The sequence below is a fragment of the Danio rerio genome, chromosome 4 (genome assembly GCF_049306965.1).
Source record: "Danio rerio strain Tuebingen ecotype United States chromosome 4, GRCz12tu, whole genome shotgun sequence".
NCBI classification, from domain to species: domain Eukaryota; kingdom Metazoa; phylum Chordata; class Actinopteri; order Cypriniformes; family Danionidae; genus Danio; species Danio rerio.
Genome location: NC_133179.1, coordinates 56,849,940 through 56,874,353, shown reverse-complemented (window position 1 = coordinate 56,874,353; position 24,414 = coordinate 56,849,940). Strand labels below are relative to the sequence as shown.

The 24,414-nt window shown below is 39.6% G+C and overlaps 2 protein-coding genes across 3 annotated transcripts in view; one reads left to right on the top strand and one right to left on the bottom strand.

The window, feature by feature from the left end:
- The window catches only part of LOC137491103 (uncharacterized), a 1,183,352-nt gene that overhangs the window by 475,445 nt on the left and 683,493 nt on the right, over positions 1–24,414 (bottom strand). The window lies entirely within an intron of this gene.
- The window catches only part of si:dkey-82i20.1, a 62,273-nt gene continuing 57,483 nt past the window's right edge, over positions 19,625–24,414 (top strand). Inside the window, exon 1 of the mRNA XM_073948136.1 lies at positions 19,625–19,681. The gene's annotated coding sequence lies outside the window, so the exon portion shown is untranslated. The remainder of the gene's footprint in view (positions 19,682–24,414) is intronic.

The window sequence follows — 24,414 nt, the reverse complement described above, 5'->3', positions numbered from 1 at the left end:
AAAAATATCATCTTAACAAAGATAAAAGAAATCAGTTATTAGAGATGAGTTAGTAAATCTGTCTAGGTTGAAAATAAATCTTTCCATTAAACAGAAATTGGGGGGAAAGGGTCGCTAATAATTCAGGAAAAAACTCTGACTTTAACTGTAAATATGCAGTTATTTTCCTCCCTGTAAAAAAAGGGAAAGGGAAATACATACAATAGAATAAAAATATGAAACAAAGTGTGCTTTAAAAATCTTAACTGTTAGAAAAAAAACTTCAGCTACAAACATCCTTCAGTCAAGAGCAGTGAGGGATTTTCTCCCTTTGTTTTTTGATTAATAAGAAAAACAGGCGGCAGCAGGAATATTGCGCGCCTTCTCTTTAAGAATAGTGCAGTATAACTGATATGGTTTCTCTTTCACTTGTCTTTTTATTGTTACTTGTTTGTTTATTACACAAATGAGGGTTAATATGAATATTCACTAAACATTACGCTCTGACACAAATCTTATATTTGACCATTAAATCGCTCGCATTAAGATGGCGTTAGATGTGTGTGCTCTGCTTGTCTCTGAGGCTAAGTGCCCAAACACAACAGCATACGCTCTTTTCGCTTTTAAAACATGAATGATTCGAACATACATCAATGAATGATGCGCATTCCATGCTGCAAACAACACAGTACCGTATTTTCCGCACTATAAAGCGCACCGGATTATAAGACGCAGTCTCAATTACGGGGTCTATTTCTGTACTTGACCCATACATAAGGCGCACCGTATTATAAGGCGCACGCTAAAATACACTGTCTGCAAAAAAGGTAATGGAAGCAAAACAGTTAACATAGTTTAGTTGAACTTTATTGTACTATTTAACAATACACTCACATTATTATTTTTTTCAATCAGTCTTCTCCCAAAAATCCATCAAAGTCCTCATCTTCTGTGTCTGAATTGAACAGCTGGGCAGTTTCGTCATCAAACACGCCGGGTTCTCTCTCATCATTGTCGGAGTCAGTCTCATTGCCGGGTGGCTGTTCCGGCTTTTGCGAAAGCTCGGACAAAAGTTAAAGCAGACACCCTAGCCCAGGCATCCACAATCCATTCACATATGGTGGCGTAACTCGCCCGGCATGCTTACCAGTCTTAGTAAAAGTGTGTTCGCCGTCTGTCATCCATTGCTCCCACGCAGCTCGCAACTTCACTTTAAACGCCGTCTACACCAATATCCAGCGGTTGAAGTTCTTTTGTTAGTCCTCCCGGAATGACAGCAAGCTCCGAATTCATTTAAGTTGGTCTTCTAACTGTCCAGATTAGACAGATTTTTGAACTCCGTGCACACATAAAGCGCACCGGATTATTAGGCGCATGGCCGTTTTATAACAAAATTTAAGGCTTTTAGGTGCGCCTTATAGTGCGGAAAATACGGTACATGATTTTAGTCATTTTCACGTGAAACTGAGCTTTGCAGAGCAACAAATGTGTACAACTGGAAAGGGGGCGGTATATGATGCAGTAATTGTTTATCTCAATTTAGTTTTATAATCATTAGAAGCCAAAATCAAAATTGAAACCAGACTTTCAATTAATTGCACAGCCCTACCCTTTTTGCAGTGCCGTACAAGGCAAGGCAAGGCAAGGCAAGTTTATTTATATAGCACATTTCATACACAATGGCAATTCAAAGTGCTTTACATAAACAAGAATAAAAGAAACAAGTAAAAATAAAATAAAAATAAAAACAAATAATAAAAATGCATAAAAACAAAACAAAACATAAAAACAGGTAAAATGTGATATAAAAGAATGAAGAAGAAGAGAAAAACATGATAGTGCAATCTGTCGGACGCAGCACAGTGCTCATTCAGTAAAGGCACAGCTAAACAGATGTGTTTTCAGTCTTGATTTGAATGTGCCTAATGTTGGAGCACATCTGATCATTTCTGGAAGCTGATTCCAGCAGCGAGGGGCATAGTGGCTAAAAGCCGATTCACCCTGCTTTGACTGAACTCTTGGAACTTCTAGTTTATATGATCCTAAAGATCTGAGTGATCTGTTAGGTTTGTATTGAGTGAGCATATCTGTGATGTATTTAGGTCCTAGGCCATTTAGTGATTTATAGACCAGTAATAATACTTTAAAATCTATTCTGAATGTAACTGGCAGCCAGTGTAAAGACCTGAGGACAGGTGTGATGTGCTCTGATTTTCTGGTTCTGGTTAGAATTCTGGCTGCAGCGTTCTGGATGAGCTGCAACTGTCTGACTGTCTTTTTAGGAAGGCCAGTGAGGAGTCCATTACAGTAATCCACCCTGCTGCTGATAAAAGCATGAACAAGTTTTTCTAAATCTTCACTAGAAACAAAGCATCTGATTCTTGCTATGTTTTTGAGATGATAGTATGCTGATTTACTGACTGCTTTGACATGACTGTTGAAACTCAGATCTGACTCCAGAGTCACACCAAGATTCTTGACCTTATTTTTTGTCGTTTGACCTTTAGTGTCAAGGTACGCATTTACCTTGAGAACCTCATCTTTGTTTCCAAACACAATAATTTCAGTTTTCTCTTTGTTTAACTGAAGAAAGTTTTGGCACATCCAATTGCTCATTTCATCAATGCATTGGCAGAGGGTGTCAATGGGGCTGTAGTCATTAGGCAGTAAGGCTAGGTAGATCTGAGTGTCATCAGCATAGCTGTGGTAGGAGATTTGGTTCTTTCTCATTATTTGGCTTAGAGGGAGCATGTAAAGGATGAACAGGAGAGGTGCAAGAATCGAGCCTTGTGGGACTCCACACCTCATGGGTGTCCACCTCGACCTATGGTCACCTATACTGACATGGTAACCTCTACCTTCTAGGTAAGATCTAAACCATTTAAGGACCGTGCCAGACAGCCCGACCCAGTTTTCCAGCCTATCCAGAAGTATGCTGTGATCGACAGTGTCAAATGCAGCACTGAGATCCAACAATACCAGCACTGTTATTTTACCTGAATCTGTATTTAGGCGTATATCATTGATTATCTTTATAAGAGCGCTCTCTGTACTGTGATGTGCTCTGAACCCCGATTGAAAATTGTCTAAACACCCCCTGAAGTTTAAGAACTTGTTAACCTGGTTAAAAACAACTTTTTCAATGATTTTGCCAATGAAAGGGAGATTTGAGATTGGCCTGTAATTGCTCAATAGGGTGTTATCCAGGTTGCTCTTCTTCAAGAGGGGTTTAACAACTGCAGTTTTAAGTGAGGTTGGAAAAACCCCTGATAGAAGTGAAGCATTTACCACTTTTAGAAGATCCATTTCTAAACAGGTAAACACCGTTTTGAAGAATGATGTGGGGAGCGTGTCAAGACTGCAGGTTGATGTTTTCATAACTTGCACAATTTCTTCTAAGATTTTGCTGTTAATTGCCATGAAATCAGACATAGTGTCTGATTTCTTAAGTTGTGGTTGAGCTTGTTTGATATCGACACAACTTGGTTGATTGGATGAGCTGATTGCCTTTCTGATATTATTAATCTTATCAGTGAAGAAATGAGCAAACTCATTACATTTGCTTTCAGAGAGGAGCTCACTGGGAATCTGACTGGGGGGGTTTGTGAGTCTCTCTATCGTTGCAAAGAGTGTACGAGCATTATTTAAGTTGCTGTTTATAAGGCTTGAAAAGAAAGTCTGTCTAGCAGTGTTTAGTTCCATATTAAAGGCATGAAGACTGTCTTTATAGATGTTATAATGGACTACTAGTTTCGTTTTTCTCCACATACGCTCAGCTTTTCTGCACTGTCTTTTCATCATTTGTACTTTCGGTGACCTTGTCCAAGATCCCTTTTGCCTGCCAGTCATCTTCTTGACTTTAACAGGAGCGATGTCATTTATGACATTCTCAATTTTCGAATTGAATAAATCAAGGAGAGAATCAACAGAATCTGCAGATATACTTGGTGCTAGTGATATGGCCTTCATAAACTGCTCACTGGTGTTCTCATTTATGCATCTCTTTCTGACAGAGACAGATCTGTTTTTAATAGCTGGAGTGATCAATATATCAAAAAAGATACAGAAATGATCAGATAGTGCCACATCCTTAACAACAGTTGATGAAATGTGTAAACCCTTAGTTATAAGTAGATCAAGAGTGTGTCCACGATTGTGTGTGGGTCCTTGAACATGCTGAGTCAGATCAAAAGTGTTAAAAACAGTGATCAGTTCTTTTACAGCATTGATTTCTGGATTATCAATGTGAATATTAAAATCCCCAGCAATACTAAAATAATCAAATTCAGAGGTTACTATTGATAACAGCTCTGTAAAATCCTCAATAAAAGCTGGAGAATATTTTGGAGGTCTGTAGATAATGATTAGTAAGATGCGTGGAGCACCTTTTAGTGCTATACTCAGATATTCAAAAGACAGATAGTCACCAAATGACACTTGTTTACATTCATACACATCTTTAAACAGGGCAGCGATGCCTCCACCTCTCCTATTAGCTCTGCAAACACTCAAAAAGTCAAAGTTTAAAGGAGCTGCTTCATTCAGAACTGCTGCGCTACAATCCTGTTCTGATGCGTCACAGTCTGCCTGTGTTGAGCAGAGTACAAGTGATAGTGTCTCTATCAACATTGGGTGTTTTGGCTGCGTGGCATTATCACTGTCCTTGGGTGATTCGTCAGCCACAAGTCCACTCAGGAGCTGATTTGAAGTCCTGTGGTCATCCGAACATTTGCTAGGTGTGTGTTTGCAATTCAGTTCAGTGGCATACACAGCTGATGGATGATGGAGGGAGAAAAATATATTGTCCTTTAGCACCTTTGCACCAAGTTTGTTTGGATGAAGGCCATCTGATGTAAACAGCTGTCTTTGGTTCCAGAAGAGATTGAAGTTGTCGATGAAATTCAGTCCTTTCTTGTTACATGTTTTCTGTAGCCATACATTTAGACCAAGAAGCCGTGAAAACATATTTGTCCCTCTTGCAGGGAGTGGTCCACTTATGAACGGCTGAACCTTCAATCTTTCAGCTGTTTCCAAGAGCTCACAGAAATCTTTCTTGAGTAGTTCTGACTGTTCTTTCCGAATATCATTCTTCCCCACATGGATGATAATCCGTTTTGCAGTACTGTGCTTTTTCAGAATTTCCTCAAGCTCTTTGTTTACATCAGAAACTGTTGCATGAGGAAAGCAGTATGTCATTGTAGATCTGCTCCTGAAATTCTTGATTATTGAATCTCCTACGACTAGTGTTCTTATCTCAGGTGTGATCGGAGCAGAATGCCGCTGTCTAGTCGGCCTTGAGCCTCTGTTCCATGCAGAATTAGTTGCTGAATCATGCGATCTCTGTCTGACTACATTTGGGGATTCTTCACCCATATTACTCAAAACTTCATATCTGTTCTGAAGCTGTATTTGAGTCCGAGCTGTATTTGGGGTAGAAGACGCTAATGCGGCAGCGTATGATCTGACCCCTCGAGTACCCTTTGGTCTCGCACCTTGTTTATGCCAATGCTCATTTTCAACAGTTCTTTTCTGTTTTTCTGTGCTCAAAACAGTAGCAGGAACAGATTTATGGGACTCACCGGCTGTGTGCTGAGAGGATCCACAATGAAGCTGAAGTTCTGGTCGGATCGCAAGCAACTTCGTTTCAAGAACTGCAATCTTTTGTAGAAGTTTGTGGCAGTTTGTACAGCAGTGAGAATCTGAATTAATCCGATCCAGAGGCATTTTCACAGCCGTGTCTTCCCGTCTCCGGAATGTAAGCAGCTGATAGCTGGTAGCGGGAGGATTGTTTAGACGGTAATTCCTTTCTTGTTAGTAAAGCTATATTCCAGAAAGTTTGTAGAATCGATGCTGATCTTCAAGCCGTGTTGTTTGAGCACTGTGCTGATAGGCTCAAGTTAAAATTAGGGTATAAGATACAAAAGCAAGAGTGCGAAGAGCGGAGCAGTGGGCAAAGACGTCCGAACAGTAGCAAAGCAGGAAGTGCAAAAGAATTCCGCATGCTAAAACTCAAGTGTGACAGCAGCTTTGGTGTGGGATGAGTTTCAGCAACTCCTCAGACCTTAAAAAACACATGAAGACCCACACTGGAGAGAAACCATTCACATGCACTCAGTATGGGAAGAGTTTCAACCGATCAGCAAACCTTAATGAACACATTAAGATCCACACTGGTGTGGAAGAGTATATGTGCTTTGAGTTTGAAAAGACTTTTATTACAGCTCCAAAATTGAAACTGCACCTGATGATTCACACTGTGACGAGGTTTAATCCTTTAACACATCTGAAAACACAAGATTATTTACACTGGAGAGAAACCGTACAGATCTGATCAGTGTCTACAGAATTTCGCTCATTCGACACAGCTTAAGAAACACATGGACAAAAAGTTGCACACATGACATGAATGCACCTAAACATTTTCTCATGTGCACAGGATGTTTCATGTCTGAATAATGTTTGATGAGGCTGAGTGACAGTAAACGCAATCATGGCATCTGGGAAAAGAAAAGTTTTGTAAACATCTGGCAAACAGCACCTCTGTGGTTTAAAATCTCTTTGCATGTGATTGTACAGGTGCGGATACATCTGTACGCCACTCTCAATTGTATTCATGTTGCTTGTGTTGTTTTGGATGGTGTTCTCTGTCTGACTCCCTAAATGAGAAGCAAATCACTGGGAAGACACCGCACACCAAAGAAGGTGGAGCTCCAGGACGGTTAGTTTCCAGTATACCAGGGCCTCAAGTTTAGAAAGCCCATTCAATTGTCCTGTGTAGCAGCTTTTTTTAGTAAAGTTTCTTTACTTTTAGGTTCAAAATTCTTCATAGTTTACTATATTTACTTTTTTGAGTAGAATACAATCGTGATGAATATTGTATGTTTTAGGCAGAGCGACATGTATTAAGTTTTACAATATTAATACACTGTGATGATCCCAAGACTCCAGATTGGAGTATGTGGTAAATACTGATTGGTTGCTTGAATTACTTATCAATGGGTAACTAAAAGCTGTTGTGCTAGCTACCCCAAGATGCTGTGGCTACTCAGGAGTCCTCATGTCAAGACCTGCCCTCTCATTGATTCTTTAACCTTATGGTTTTGTTTTGCATTGCTTATATCATGTAGCTAAAGTGTTGTTGTGATTTATATCCTAAGTTCTTTATCTTCATTATTATCCCTAGACATTTGTTGGTTGCTTTGATTGATTGTTCTATGAGTTGCATTTTATAATAAATAGTTAGCATTCAGGCTATTTTGTTGACTCATCTCTCTTTTATGTTGCAACTCAAACAATCGGGTCACAACACTTTGTAAAATGTGTCTGGTTGTGTCCGAGATCTTGTCTTTTCAGTCATGACCATAGGTGTGAGTAGGAACCTAGATTGAGCGGTAAATTGAGAACATTGCCTTTAGTCTTAGCTCCTTCACCACAACAGACAATCACATGAACTGCATAACTGCTGCCGCTGCACTGATCCATCTTTTAATCTCACCAAACTGGAGATGGCCACCTTTTTTAAGTCAAGGACCGTGGTTTCTGACTTGTAGGTGCTGTTTCTTTCCCTGCCATGTCACACTCAACAGCAAATTGTCCCTCTGCATGCTGAAAGTCCATGTCCTATGAAGCCAACGGGACAACATTATCTGCAAATGACAGAGACAGTCCTAGCCTACACCTACAATCATGTCAGTTAAATTATTATATTTTTGAGATCAGCCTAAAATAACACATTTACAAAATAAAATGAATAAATAGATGGATGGATAGACATTGTAGTGATGGAAGGGGAAGTAGGATGTCTTGTCTAACCATAAACCAAGATGGAGCTCTCTCAGAAGGGATGGACCAGTGCGCGAGTTGTCTAAAACTGAAAACTTTATTGTTCCAGTTAAATTAATTGACTAAATTATCAAACTGTTTTAAATATTGTAAAGAAATATATAAGTAGAGAAGTAACTTTAAGTACGCAATTCATTTTGAGCATGATAGTTTGTTATTTTGAGTACCTCAGAGCAGTGGTTATCAATTCTGGTGCGTGTGCAAAATGAGTTGACATCCAGTGAAAATCAGAAAATATGATGTGTAAGAAAAATTTATCTAAAAACGAAAGGAAAGGGTTAAGTGATTCAGGACATAAGAGCAAGTAATAAAATAGGCTATAGCCCATATTTCGCCCCGAGGAAGCCCAGCTTTGGCCTGATCAGGCCCTGGAAGTGACAGTGGAAACGCGACTGGCCTGGGCTCCCTCGCTTTAGGTGCGATAGTGGAAATGCGGCTAATGGTTCTGGTGGCTCTCAATGGTGTGGAACACTAGTCAGTTTTTGTTGGCTTGTCACTGGGTTAGTGGGCAACACAGTAGTCCTCACTGTAGTGGGCAGATTTTTGAAGCGGCTTACTTTATTTCACTCCCTAAATAATCTTCATCGAGGGAGACAGCAGCCATTGTGTTGGACCACGTGTTCCATATTCTTGGCCTTCTAGTTGACATGGTTTTAAGTAGGGGTCTGCAATTTGTGTCCAGGTTTTGGGCAGAATTCTGCCGACAGCTGGGGGTGACTGCTAGCCTCTCACGAGCACCACCCTCAGACCAATGGCCAGGCCGAGCAAGCTAGTCTGCAGCTGGAGAGAGTCCTGCATTGCGTCGCATGCAGGGAACCATTATCTTGGAGTTTTAGATTAATCATGGTCAAATAAGTATTTAATTCTCTTCCCATTTTTTCTATAGGCTTGCCTCCCTTTCAGTGCTACTTAGGCTATCAGCCCCCTCTGTAGACTGACTTCACAAGGCTGCCATTTTAAAAGTGAAATCGAGGCTACGTTTGGAAAAAACTTGGAAGTCACACAGGAACATCGCAGTAATTTCTGGTTGGCATCAGTGAACACTGGCATATCAGCGCTGTTTAAGAACACGCTTAAGCGGCACTTGAATGTTAGTGGGAAATGGATGTTTTTAAAACTTTAGTACTGGGACAACTCTATAACAGACAACACAAGGGTGTGCTACAGAAGACTGCATTGTTTTATCGCTCACCCGATTACATTTACTCATTTAGCAGACGCTTTTATCCAAAGCGACTTAAAAATGAGGACAAGGAAGCAATTTACACAACTATAAGAGCAACAATGAATAAGTGCTATAGGCAAGTTTCAGGTCTGTAAAGTCTAAGAAGGAAAGTATTAGTAATTTTTTTTTTTTTTTTTGAGTACAGTTAGTGGTATATCCAGAGGCAATTACAGATTAGGAAGTGAAGTGGAGACTAAATAGTTGAGTTTTTAGTCGTACATAGGCTGAAGCAAGGAATCGTCACCACAGTGTCTACCTGGTGCCATGAACTGAATCCAAGGCAGATACTTAAGCGTATTATTCTTAGAGATTGTAATTTTGTTTGATGCCTAATATGTTTTTAATTTTTTTAGTTAAACTGAACTGAATAATATTAAAGTAATGTTTACACCACCTGCATTTTGAAATTGCGGCAACAGCTGGAGGTTTGTAGTCCACAGCATGTTGCAATGTTTACAGTGCTGATCCTATAGTTCCATGTTTTTCACACCACAGCCTCGCTTTCGTTCTTTAAAATGGTGGCTGTGTGAAATAAGCATATTCTCTTCCCCAAAACCAGATGCTATTGTTCCCTCAATGCATTCCTTCATTCAGAGATGCCTCTAGACATGGAGGATCACCAGACTGGCAATAGGAATGAAGCGTCTGCCCCATCTATACATGTGTGGTCAGTAAGTCTGGTTGTCTTCCAGAGACATTCCTCTCAGACTTCCCTCACATAAATTGGGACCCAAATTCACTGGACCATTTCCCATTATCAAGGTGCTCAGTCTAGTGTTGGTTCAACTCAAATTAAGCTCTAAGTTTAAAAACATTCATCCATTTTTTTCAGATGACTAAAATCAAACCCATTCTTCTCTCCTCCCTGCAGCCCATAACTCCTCTGCCTCCCAGACTGGTTGAGGGTGCACTCACATACACCGTGCACTGGCTCCTGAATGTGAGGAGTAGAGGTAGAGAGGTTATCAGTATCGGGTAGACTGGAAGGGTTATGGTCCAGAAGAGAGATGTTGGATTCCGGCTCTGGATATTCTGGACCCCTCTCTCATTGATCAGTTTCATCTGGTCCATAGTGAGTCTTAAGGGAATGCGGCGGAAGGGGGCGTTCTTGAGGGAGGGGGTACTTTCACCATACCTGATGCTTTTGCTTTCTCCTACGGTTCTGGGTGACAGGTTATCTCTTGTCATCAGGTTTTATTTGCAGTCACAGGAGCTCTCGTTTCCCTTTTGTCCTGTTTATAACCCTGTATTTGTGTCCAGGAACGCTAGTGAGTGAGTGTTTGGTTGTTTTTTTCCCATGGCACTTCCTTAGTGCTCACCTGATCGGATGATTACTTTGACTTTTGCTTTTTCCAGGACTCACTCCTCAAACACTTGTTTTTTTGCATTTGAGTAGTAGTGTAAAGGTCTTTAGATTTTGGCATGATGTCTAGCTTTTGAGGCTCTTTTGGACTACTTCACTTTGTCAGACAGGTCATATTTAGGTGATTTTTTGATTACGAACATGTGTGGTAGTAATCAGGTCTGGGTGTGGCTACAGAAAGCCGGTGTGAGAAATTAAAGTTATCTTTTAATGAGGAAAAACATTTTCACACAAGGCTATGTTGTTCAGTACTTTGTCTTCCTTTTAAGTATAAAAACCTTCATTTAAAAACAGCACAATGTGTTTAATTGCAGCCAATCATCATCCCTTAATCAGCACATGAGGATCCACAGTGGAGAGAAACCATTCACATGCACTCAGTGTGGGAAAAGTTTCATCCGCTCATCATCTCTTAGTCTACACATGAGGATTCACACTGGAGAGAAACCATTCACATGCACTCAGTGTAGGAAGAGTTTCAGCAACTCATCACACTTTAATAAACACATGATGAGCCAGGCTATTCCAAACGTTCTGCTCACATAACCCCAAATTTGTACCATCTCCACTGGCTCCCAGTTGCATACGGCATTAAATTCAAAATTCTTCTCCTTGCATTTAGATCCCTAAATAGCCTAGCACCCTCCTATCTCTGCAACATGCTTGTCCCCTACACTCCAACTCATTCTTTACGTTCTGCTGACTCTGGCCTTCTCGCTGTCCCTCGGTACCGCCTCTCTTCAATGGGGGCAGATCATTTAGTGTTATTGCACCTGTAACGAATATGGTGGACCAGACACATAATCATTTTGCATTTTATTATACAACCAGCCAACTTTGCCCAGAGAAGGCTCGAAACCTGATTCCAAGGTATTTACGACCCAAAGGAATGTGCCATGCGGCACTAGGCACAGGAATGACTTACAAAGGACTATTTAAACTGCTTGTTTAACACTGTTTTCATATAAACTTTACTCTATATGTTTAATCATATGTTTTGCAAAGTTTCCCTTTCTCTTGTATTAATATTTTTGGTTTTAATACCCCTGCATATAATTTTTTAACAGTTCCTAGGCTAAACAACCTCCTATACTGTTCAAGTTTGGACTTTTCGAAAAGCTTACTTGCTGTACAAATTGATCGTTGACATTTTATTTTAATATGAGTGCAACATATTAATGTTTTAAGAGACTTTAACATTTTTTGTCCCGATTTACATAAAATTTGCCTATGCAAATTATTCAGCCTCGGACAAAGACCCACATAAATTTAATATTCCAGGAAGTTAGCTTCTTATTGGTCAACTTTCCATGGAGGGTGGATCCGAACCTACCCTATAATGTTGAAGACCAAGCTAAACTCCCCCTCTTCGCACGCACTCTCTCTGTTCAAACTCTCCTGGGACCTCTGTTGGGACCCTTTCTTCAAACACGCTGCCTGGAAGCTCCCCCTCTCTCTCCCAACTCCAGGCAACCCCAACCCCCCCCCCCCCTCCCCCAACCCCCTCCTCCCCCAACCCCCTCCTCTGCTCTGGAAACACGTTGTTTTGAAACCTTCTTCAAACTTAGCAACTTCCTCACAAACCTAAGTATTGAAACCTTCAAGAAAGCAGGCAGAAACCCAGACGGAAAGGGTTAATCGCACCACGCTCAGACATTTTTCTGTTCAGAACTTTTGCGGCGTCAACCAACAAAGGATCAGCCAACCAACAACATGCTCAACAACGGGAGTTCGGACATCACGAACAGACCGCAAGTATCACCTTTCTCCCAACATCTAAACTGGTGTGAACTAAATTAACCCTAAAGAGACAATAGAAGGGTTATATTGAATTTATATTGAATTTGATTACGTTTGGTTGCTTGGTTTGTTCTTACAGACTCATAGGTTTTTCCCATCATTACATCTTCTCAACCTCTTCACGTTTGTTACTCTCCCCTATGCTTGTATGAAATTGTGTTTGTGTTAGGTGTTAGTTTCTGTTGGATTAGTCAATAAAGTTTAATTTTGTATAAAGAAAGGTGCCTGTGTATATTAATGAATCTAATGTCTTGAACTTTGATCTTGCTACCCTGCTCAAATTTTATGTTGATAGCATTGCTGAACGATTCGTTTGTTCGGATTAAAAGAGTCGATTCATTTGAAGCCCCGTTTAAATTAATCTTCCTCCCGCTAAGCTAGCCCGCTATATAATGTTCCAAAAGGTACACGAGCCTTGAAATCTAAATCATAACTCACAACATTATAACGGCGGAAAAGGCGCAGGAAGAACAACCTTGAGCTAATTTACTACTGTAATAATGGTGTAGATATGCGAACACTTTAATCTACAGTATAATTTGTCACAGATTATTAATGTGGATATGCGTGCAAGTTAATCTATATTATTATTATGATGTGCTACCTGTTTATTTGTGGAGGATAAACAAAGCATGAAAAATGTAATTTATTACAGTAATCTTTCAAGCTTGTTCCCAGACAAGTCTCTGGGTCACTAATACTTCGTATTTCTGGAAAATCCGGGATGGAATTCTAGTAAATGGTAGCACTGTAGAGGAACGGCTTCCCGACAGTTTCACACCACCTAAAAATTCATTTGTTTCTAATTAATTAATTTATTTATTGAACCTGCTAATCCAGCCAGAATATTTTTTTTTCTATGGTTGCATCTGCATTTTAGTTTCTGTGATAGGCATATTGTATCTTTCTCATTTAATTCAATAAAGTTGTTCTTTAAACAGCTTAAGCATTGTGATTTAAACCTGTATTTTGACCCTAATTGAAAAGTGTTATTATGCACATCTGAAATCAAATGCATTTTTATTCTAATGTAAAATACATGTTGAAATAGAACACAAATACACAAATGTATTTAATATTCCAGTTTTATTTTTTGAGTAAATGGTTTTCACAATTTTTGCCTATAATTTAAATGTTCTCTCTGTGTGTTTAAGTATAATGTGTATAGAAGAGTTGAATGAATTTATGCTCTTGATGAATGTGTACAGATGAATATTTGTATAAATAAAAAATGATGACAGATTGTGGTGTGTTTTGTCTTATATAAGCTTCACTTCCTGCTTTGCTACTGTTTGGACGTCTTTGCCTACTGCTCCGCTCTTTGCACTCTTGCTTTTATATCTTATACCCTAATTTTAACTTGAGCCTATCAGCACAGTGCTCAAAAAACACAGCTTGAAGATCAGCATCGATTCTACAAACATTCTGGAATATAGCTTTACTAACAAGAGGGGAATTACCGTCTAAACAATCCTCCTGCTACCAGCTACCAGCTGCTTACATTCCGGAGACGGGAAAACACGGCTGTGAAAATGCCTCTGGATCGGATTAATTCAGATTCTCACTGCTGTACAAACTGCCACAAACTTCTACAAAGGATTGCAGTTCTTGAAACGAAGTTGCTTGCGATCCGACCAGAACTTCAGCTTCATTGTGGATCCTCTCAGCACACAGCCGGTGAGTCCCATAAATCTGTTCCTGCTACTGTTTTGAGCACAGAAAAACAGAAAAAAACTGTTGAAAATGAGTATTGGCATAAATAAGGTGCGAGACCAAAGGGTACTCGCGGGGTCAGATCATATGCTGCCGCATTAGCTTCTTCTACCCCAAATACAGCTCGGACTCAAATACAGCTTCAGAACAGATATGAAGTTTTGAGTAATATGAGTGAAGAATCCCCAAATGCAGTCAGACAGAGATCGCATGATTCAGCAACTAATTCTGCATGGAACAGAGGCTCAAGGCCGACTAGACAGCGGCATTCTGCTCCGATCGCACCTGAGATAAGAACACTAGTCGTGGGAGATTCAATAATCAAGAATTTCAGGAGCAGATCTACAATGACATACTGCTTTCCTCATGCAACAGTTTCTAATGTAAATAAAGAACTTGAGGAAATTCTGAAAAACCACAGTACTGCAAAACGGATTATCATCCATGTGGGGAAGAATGATATTCGGAAGGAACAGTCAGAACTGCTCAAGAAAGTTTTCTGTGAGCTCTTGGAAACAGTTGAAAGATTGAAGGTTCAGCCGTTCATAAGTGGACCACTCCCTGCAAGAGGGACAAATATGTTTTCACGGCTTCTTGGTCTAAATGTATGGCTACAGAAAACATGTAACAAGAAAGGACTGAATTTCATCGACAACTTCAATCTCTTCTGGAACCAAAGACAGCTGTTTACATCAGACGGCCTTCATCCAAACAAGCAAGGTGCTAAAGGACAATATTTTTTTCCCTCCATCATCCATCAGCTGTGTATGCCACTGAACTAAATTGCACACACACACCTAGCAAATGTCCGGATGACCACAGGACTTCAAATCAGCTCCTGAGTGGCCTTGTGGCTGACGAATCACCCAAGGACAGTGATAATGCCATGCAGCCAAAACACCCGATGTTGATAGAGACACGATCAGTTGCCCTCTGCTCAACACAGGCAGACTGTGACGCATCAGAACAGCATCAAGTCTCGTCACTCAAAAATGATCCTCAGGAAAACATATTTCTGCAGACAGAATCTCCAGATGCACAGCCTCTGTCACCGGACACTTTCTCATTGTCACAATGTTCACCACTCTTGGGATTTTCAAAAAAGATGGAGGAACTGGTGTATGCTGGAATTAAACTTTCAGACTCCATTGCAGCAAGCCCCCAGTTATCAACCAAAAAGCGGCCTGCTCCACAAACACCTGGAAGAGCCCTCCGATTTTTGCCACACCGCCAGGGCCCAAACAACAACGCCCCATCTTCAGCTGGTGAACACAAGAGCTCTCACTGATGTGTGTCGGGGGCCTGCTTAGATAACAGTGTCTTTATCAAATGTTTTGAGAACAAGCAGGAACCCAGTGTGTCTGTAGCTTTCTCTAAGCAGATATGTGTTGTGTTAAGTGACAGAAAACCAAAGACTTCTTTTGGTCGTAAAGCAAATGATTCAAATCTGGTGTCTATTAAATGTAGATCTGAGACTTCTGTAGTGAAAACGGCTAAAACTGTTAAGTTAGCGCTTTTAAACATCAGATCGCTCAACAATAAGTCTCTTTTAGTCAATGGTTTTATCAACACAAACTGCCTTGATTTTATGCTTTTAAATGAAACTTGGCTAGATGACAGTTGTAGCGCAGCAGTTCTGAATGAAGCAGCTCCTTTAAACTTTGACTTTTTGAGTGTTTGCAGAGCTAATAGGAGAGGTGGAGGCATCGCTGCCCTGTTTAAAGATGTGTATGAATGTAAACAAGTGTCATTTGGTGACTATTTGTCTTTTGAATATCTGAGTATAGCACTGAAAGGTGCTCCACGCATCTTACTGATCATTATCTACAGACCTCCAAAATATTCTCCAGCTTTTATTGAGGATTTTACAGAGCTGTTATCAATAGTAACATCTGAATATGATTATTTTAGTATTGCTGGGGATTTTAATATTCACATTGATAATCCAGAAATCAATGCTGTAAAAGAACTGATGACTGTTTTTAACACTTTTGATCTGACTCAGCATGTTCAAGGACCCACACACAATCGTGGACACACTCTTGATCTACTTATAACTAAGGGTTTACACATTTCATCGACTGTTGTTAAGGATGTGGCACTATCTGATCATTTCTGTATCTTTTTTGATATATTGATCACTCCAGCTATTAAAGACAGATCTGTCTCTCTCAGAAAGAGATGAATAAATGAGAACACCAGTGAGCAGTTTATGAAGGCCATATCACTAGCACCAAGCATATCTGCAGATTCTGTTGATTCTCTCCTTGATTTTGTTCAATTCTAAAATTGAGAATGTCATAAATGACAATGCTCCTGTTAAAGTCAAGAAGATGACTGCCAGGCAAAAGGGATCTTGGACAAGGTCACCGAGAGTACAAATGATGAAAAGACAGTGGAGAAAAGCTGAGCGTATGTGGAGAAAGACGAAACTAGTAGTCCATTATAATATCTATAAAGACAGTCTTCATGCCTTTAATATGGAACTAAACACTGCTAGACAGACTTTCTTTTCAAGCCTTATAAACAGCAACTTAAATAATGCTCGTACACTCTTTGCAACGATAGAGACTCACAAACCCCCCCAGTCAGATTCCCAGTGAGCTCCTCTCTGAAAGCAAATGTAATGAGTTTGCTCATTTCTTCACTGATAAGATCAATAATATCAGAAAGGCAATCAGCTCATCCAATCAGTCAAGTTGTGTCGATATCAAACAAGCTCAACCACAACTTAAGAAATCAGAAATTATGTCTGATTTCATGGCAATTAACGGTGTTTACCTGTTTAGAAATGGATCTTCTAAAAGTGGTAAATGCTTCACTTCTCTCAGGGATTTTTCCAAACTCACTTAAAACTGCAGTTGTTAAACCCCTCTTGAAGAAGAGCAACCTGGATAACACCCTATTGAGCAATTACAGGCCAATCTCAAATCTCCCTTTCATTGGCAAAATCATTGAAAAAGTTGTTTTTAACCAGCTTAACAAGTTCTTAAACTTCAGGGGGTGTTTAGACAATTTTCAATCGGAGTTCAGAGCACATCACAGTACAGAGAGCGCTCTTATAAAGATAATCAATGAAATACACCTAAATACAGATTCAGGTAAAATAACAGTGCTGGTATTGTTGGATCTCAGTGCTGCATTTGACACTGTCGATCACAGCATACTTCTGGATAGGCTGGAAAACTGGGTTGGGCTGTCTGGCACGGTCCTCAAATGGTTTAGATCTTACCTTGAAGGGAGAGGTTACCATGTCAGCATAGGTGACCATAGGTCGAGGTGGACACCCATGACATGTGGAGTCCCACAAGGCTCGATTCTGGCACCTCTCCTGTTCAACCTTTACATGCTTCCTCTAAGCCAAATAATGAGAAAGAACCAAATCTCCTACCACAGCTATGCTGATGACACTCAGATCTACCTAGCCTTACTGCCTAATGACTACAGCCCCATTGACACCCTCTGCCAATGCATTGATGAAATGAGCAATTGGATGTGCCAAAACTTTCTTCAGTTAAACAAAGAGAAAACTGAAGTCATTGCGTTTGGGAACAGGGATGAGGTTCTCAAGGTAAATGCGTACCTTGGCACTAAAGGTCAAACGACAAAAAATAAGGTCAAGAATCTTGGTGTGACTCTTGAGTCAGATCTGAGTTTTAACAGTCATGTCAAAGCAGTCAGTAAATCAGCATACTATCATCTCAAAAACATAGCAAGAATCAGATGCTTTGTTTCTAGTGAAGATTTAGAAAAACTTGTTCATGCTTTTATCAGCAGCAGGGTGGATTACTGTAATGGACTCCTCACTGGTCTTCCTAAAAAGACAGTCAGACAGTTACAGCTCATCCAGAACGCTGCAGCCAGAATTCTAACCAGAACCAGAAAATCAGAGCACATCACACCTGTCCTCAGGTCTTTACACTGGCTGCCAGTTACATTCAGAATAGATTTTAAAGTATTATTACTGGTCTATAAATCACTAAATGGCCTAGGACCTAAATACATCACAGATATGCTCACTCAATACAAACCTAACAGATCACTCAGATCATTAGGATCATATAAACTAGAAGTTCCAAGAGTTCAGTCAAAGCAGGGTGAATCGGCTTTCAGCCACTACGCCCCTCGCTGCTGGAATCAGCTTCCAGAAATGATCAGATGTGCTCCAACATTAGGCACATTCAAATCAAGACTGAAAACACATCTGTTTAGCTGTGCCTTTACTGAATGAGCACTGTGCTGCGTCCGACAGATTGCACTATCATGTTTTTCTCTTCTTCTTCATTCTTTCATATCACATTTTACCTGTTTTTATGTTTTGTTTTGTTTTGAACGCATTTTTATTATTTGTTTTTATTTTTATTTTACTTGTTTCTTTTATTCTTGTTTATGTAAAGCACTTTGAATTGCCATTGTGTATGAAATGTGCTATATAAATAAACTTGCCTTGCCTTGCCTTGCCTTGCCTATCTTCACGTGGTTTACCTTTGTTCTGTGTTTAATGTATGTTTGTGCGTTTGTTTGTTTGTTACGTCTGACTAGTCAATAAATTCCATTATAATCAGATGAATTGTATTGTTTGCCTCACTAGAAAATGTCACTGAAATACAGATTCCCCTGCCTAGCTATTATAAGTTGTTTAATACTTTTGAATGATTAATCTACTTCACAAGAAGTAGCAATTAAATTCCCTTTTTCTAAATGAATAGATTACCGTGTCCGCTCGGAAGAGCGGCGGCTCTGCTTGTGTTTGTTTGGTCAAATTAGCAAATTGATCCGGAATATTAATGATTAATAATAATTTGTTATTGTTGATAATTAATATTCATAATCTGGGAATCCGCTCGGTCGCGCGAGCATGATCATATACAATCATATGCTTGTTTGACCAAATTGACTGAAGCTTAAGCCGGAATATTAATAATTAAGAATAAACCGTTATTGTTGATTATTAATATTCATAAAATGAGCTAATTTTATGTTACACTGTGTTGGCGTGGGTTTCCTCCGTGTGCTCCGATTCCCCCACAGTACAAACACATGCTCTATAAGGAAACTGATTAACTAAATTGGCCGTAGTGTATGAGTGTGTGTGTGTGTGTGAGTGTGTATAGGTGTTTTCCAGTACTGGCTGTATAAAACATATGCTGGATAAGTAAGCGGTTCATTCCGCGGTGGTGTCCCTTGATAAAAATCAGGGACTAAGCCGAAAAGAAAATGAATGAATGAACATTTGAACTAAATGTAACTGTTTTGGCTTTAATCCTGACTAATCTAATGTATAAACACACTTATATTATTGAACAGCATCTGATAGAAAATAATAATTCATCAGAGAGATCTGTAAGGGGTGTACTCATTTATATTTTCATCTGTAATCTTATTTTATTAGTCCAATACTGCTTTGAATTTTTTTCAGAGACCTCTTGGATTTTATTTCAAATACATTTTTCTCTATTCTTATATATGTTTGTATTATATGACACTATGTATACTATATTATACTTTTTCAATACTCCTTCAACACACTTGTGCTCAGAGAATCTGCACAGATATCTTCAGCTCCAGTGGTTTGTGTGTTGTCCCAAGGACACGCCCACAGTCAGGAGAATATCATGAATATTCATGTCAGTGTCACTCTGTGGAGCCAATAATATTTCAGGATATACCTGTAGATCACACAGGTGTGTTTTAGTGAAGTGAAAGTCAAAAAGCTCAGATTGTGTTCCTGCTGCACAAGAGCGTCTGTACTTCTGCATGTGAGTTTAACACTTCTACATTACGCTGATTTGTGGAGATGATGAAGGGGTTTTATATGTGTGAGTGTGATTTAAATGTCTGATCCTGAAGATCAAATCCTCAAACACAGATTAAACACTGAGTCAAACACGGTCATTTAAACACTGTGTCTAAAAGCTTTATTTTTAATCCCTTTAAAGGGTTTGTTCTCTTCTATGTCAGACTGACTTAATAGTGTCCAAAGATTCAGCATTAAATATAACTCTAAACATTCAGAGTCACCAAATCAAAAGTAAAGTTAAAGCAGACCTTCAGTTGAACAGGAAGAAAAGCTGCTGAAAAACAGGTTTCTTCAAGAGGTGCTTCAGTGTTTTTAAGGCTTGGTTGTGTTCATTTATTTTTATTATTAAAATGCTGACATTCAATAAACAAATGACATTTAACCCTTAACTGTCAGCAGACGTTTTTAGTACTAACTCAGTATCTTAGTTAATATATATAATGTCACTCGAAAAAGTATATATCATATATTAAATGTGAAAAGTATGAGGTGTCAGAAGCAGACCTTCCAGCTGAACGGGAAGAAAAGCTGCTGAAAAACAACAAGCTGACATTCCTTAAACAACACTGCATTTAACCCTTTACTGTCAGAGTAACTCATTATAACTTAAATATTAAAACAACAACAACTGCACAATAGTTATGAATTGAGTTATAAACTGAGGTAAAGTTGCTTTATATTCGTACATTTGTTCATTTTGGCTACTTTAAATACTGGCTCTGAAATGGTGCGTAAGAATGACTTACAACACAACATTAGCACTGTTTATTTGACTGTGACTATTGTACTTTGAGAGTCGTTGGCTGATAATGTGATTTATTGAGATAAAATTGGTTTTATATTCGCACATTCAGACTTTATCCTTAATAATATCACTTCACAAAATTACTCTGTGCTAATTCCAAATAGTAAAATCATATTATCATATTATTAAATTATAATATAATGACTATCAAAGTACAATATTCACACTAAATTAAACAGTGCTAATGTTATGTTGAAGTCATTCTTATGTGCCATTTCAGAGCCAGTAGTTAAAGTAGCCTGGTATAAGCTGTCACAGTACCAAAGCAAACGAATATAAAAACAACTTTAACTCAGTATATGATTTCACTAGTCATAATTAGCACAGAATCATTTTCTGAAGTGATATTGTTAAGGAGAAAGTCTGAACATGCGAATATAAAACCAGTTTTAGCTACTTTTGGCTGAAGATGTTTAGTGAACACACAGATGAACTGAGCTTTAATAAACCGACCTGTCTGTTCCTCAGACTCTTCTTTTCTCACTGTAAGCGCCTCTTCTTCAATCTTCACATCTTCACTCTCCAGTTTAACAGGATCCATCTTTCTTCAGTCGATTCAACAGTTGATTTCTTTCTGATCAATGCAGTATTTTCTGCGTAACTCCGCAAACACTCATTCTGGGCCAGGATGATGGAGTTTTTCATCATAATGCTGAATCAGGAGTTGACTGAGTGGGCGTTTGGGTTCAAGAACAATTGGGTGGACGGTATCTGGCTTAAGCAGTTCACTATGTCTCAGACGACCAACGACTCTTATAAGTCCAGTAGAGTGGTCAAGCTCAGGAGCTAGGGCTAATAATCTACTGTTGGAAAGTAAGGGTTTGTTACCCTTTAAGTTCAGCTGGAAAGCACATGGCTTGTGCCTGCTTCTGGACTCAGTTCTCAGCAGCTGCATGGTCTTGGGCACATACTTCTCAGGTTTGATTAGTTTGCATTAACTGCTCTTGTGATTCATGTTACACCAACTGATCAAAGCTGTGGTACTGCGAGAATTCTTGCATTATATCAGAGTAGTCTATCGTGGTCAGGCTACAAAAGGTTACCCTTCTCTCCTCATCAGTAATGTCTAGCACTGATTTTCTTGTATCTTGAGGATAGGCACTTGAGTCTTGCCACAGAAATTGAGGTCCCTGCTGCAACTGACTGGGAACTGAGAGCTGCTGAAGGGTTTTGCAGTGGTTGCTGGATTGTTTTCAGTCAGCTCCTGAATCTCTGTGATTCGTGTACCCACAAACACTTTATATCTGCATGAATCGGACTGGATCCAGGACAAGACTGTCTTTGAGTCACTCCATAAATGAACCTACTGAATGTTCAGTGTCAGTTTCTTTTCTAGAACTTTTGGTAGTTGAGCTTGTAGCATGAAATTAGCTCATTTTATGAATATTAATAATCAACAATAACGGTTTATTCTTAATTATTAATATTCCGGCTTAAGCTTCAGTCAATTTGGTCAAACAAACATATGATTGTATATGATCATGCTCGCACGACCGAGCGGATTCCCAGATTATGAATATTAATTATCAACAATAACGAATTATTATTAATCACTAATATTCCGGATCAATTTATTGTTAATTTGACCAAACAAACACAAGCAGAGCCGCCGCTCTTCCGAGCGGACACGGTAATCTATTCATTTAGAAAAAGGGAATTTAATTGCTACTTCTTGTGAAGTAGATTAATCATTCAAAAGTATTAAACAACTTATAATAGCTAGGCAGGGGAATCTGTATTTCAGTGACATTTTCTAGTGAGGCAAACAATACAATTCATCTGATTATAATGGAATTTATTGACTAGTCAGACATAACGAACAAACGCACAAACATACATTAAACACAGAACAAAGGTAAACCACGTGGAGATATCGGGTCTATACGGGACTATAAAACATGTACGAACAGAGAGAGATAGCAAAGCGCGGAAATATAGATTTCAGATAAAAGAGTGACAAAACTTTCAGTTCCACACACCATTAAGGATCACCAGGATTATAAAAAACACCTTTTTGATAAAAGGGGCACAGCTTAATCGCATAACTAAAATCACCTGGTCTTTCATGTCTGGAGGTCTCTCTCTTTATGCGGGTCTTTTCCTGATGAAACTCCTTTTGATGTCCTTCTTGATGCGTGGAGTTTGTAATGCAGTTCGGACGAACACGATCGCAAACTTTAAACTGAGTTTACTTTTGCCGGAAAATAAAGAAAACGTGGCGGGAAAGTCCATGTGGCTGTGAAGAGCCGTGTGGCACGAGGGCCACCGTCAATGATGTTCCTTTTAGGACGTTCTCTTTCTGCCCAGATGTTTGGCAAAAGGTCTGGTTATACCTGCGGGTCACGTGACAACCCGTTCAGCATTCTGACCAATGGTTTCAGTACAAAGTTCAAGCGGGAACCCTTCCTTTGTCTCGAGGCTGCTCGTATGCAAATTTGAGTGTCCGCCTAAAGCATGCGGACAGGCATTTAATACAGGGCTTTAAAGAATAAAGCAATGCGAGTTATGGTCTCGCTCTATGCATCATGTGTTGTAAAATGTCAGCAGAAACCCATCGGTACCAAACATGGGGGGTTTAAAAGTACATTAACATAATTTTTCATATCCTTCCAATATTTATGCTTTACAAAGGCCTAAAGGGAACATACATACAGGTTATAAGAGAGGTTACACAGGTAAGAAAAGTCAGAAATGAGATACAAAGTTTACAAAACATAACACCTTAGTTTTGTGCTGGTTCAGGATTTGATGAGTTCATTTTCTTTCTGTCGGAACAGCCTCGTGGTTGTGTGTGTGTGTGTGTGTGTGTATTTGGGCAGGAATGTCTTTGAAGTGACAGACCTATCTCTCCAGGCTCCCTAGATTATTTAAGCTGTCACGAAAATCCAGACTTTTTGGAGCCAGGAGTCGTAAAACCCTTCTGTCGACCAAAGCCAGACCGTGATAAAATCAATAAGAAATTTTATCTGTGGACTGTACGCTACAAGCTCCACTAAGTGCTGCACAAAGTTCCAGCCTGGGTACAGATAGCTGTTGTTTTGGGAACACTCGTGATCTGGCTGTGACAAATGCAACCTCAGCTTGGCCTTGAAGACTCTGTGTTCTCAAATATGCTGCTGAACCATATGCATGATTTGATGCATCACAGAATATGTGGATGTTTCCTAAGCAGGACTCAGAATCTAGCTGTGTGCTGGTGTAGCATCGTGGTATGGCAATGTTGTTCAGGTGCTGCAGTTCCTTCTCCAATTCTTGCCAGGCTTGCACAAGTTCTGTTAGCAACAATGGGTCATCCCAGCCATGTTTATATATATATATATATATATTTTTTTTTATCCCATAACCTTTGAACCAATGCTTTAGCTAGTGTTGTGTAGGGGATTATGTACTCTGGTGGGTCATACTAACTGGCTAAGACTTGGTAGGCGTACCTCATTGTGGGTATTTGTGGCTCCCTTGGATGAGTTTTATAACCAAGTGTGTTTGTTTGGCAGAGCTAACGTAGACCCATGGTGGACTCAGAAACATCTCGCTGCTTTTCAGAAAGCTTAAGCTCATTTTTCTCAGATCTAGCTTCTGTAGGAAGGTGAGCAACAGCAGAAGGGATGTTAGAAGCCCACTGCCTTAATTCGAACCCCCCAGACATAAGTAGAGTCTGCAGCTTGTTCACCAGTTTGGATACTTTGTCAGTTGATGTTACACTCTGCAGGTAATTGTCCACATGGAAATGTTTCTCCACAGCTGCACGGGTGTCTTCACCTGGAACAGTATTCTTCTGGACATGTTTGAGGACAGCAAATGTTGCACAGCATGGACTACATGTTGTCCCAAATGGCAGAACTTTCCAGTCATAGATGCTGACTGGATTATCACAATGCATGTCTCTC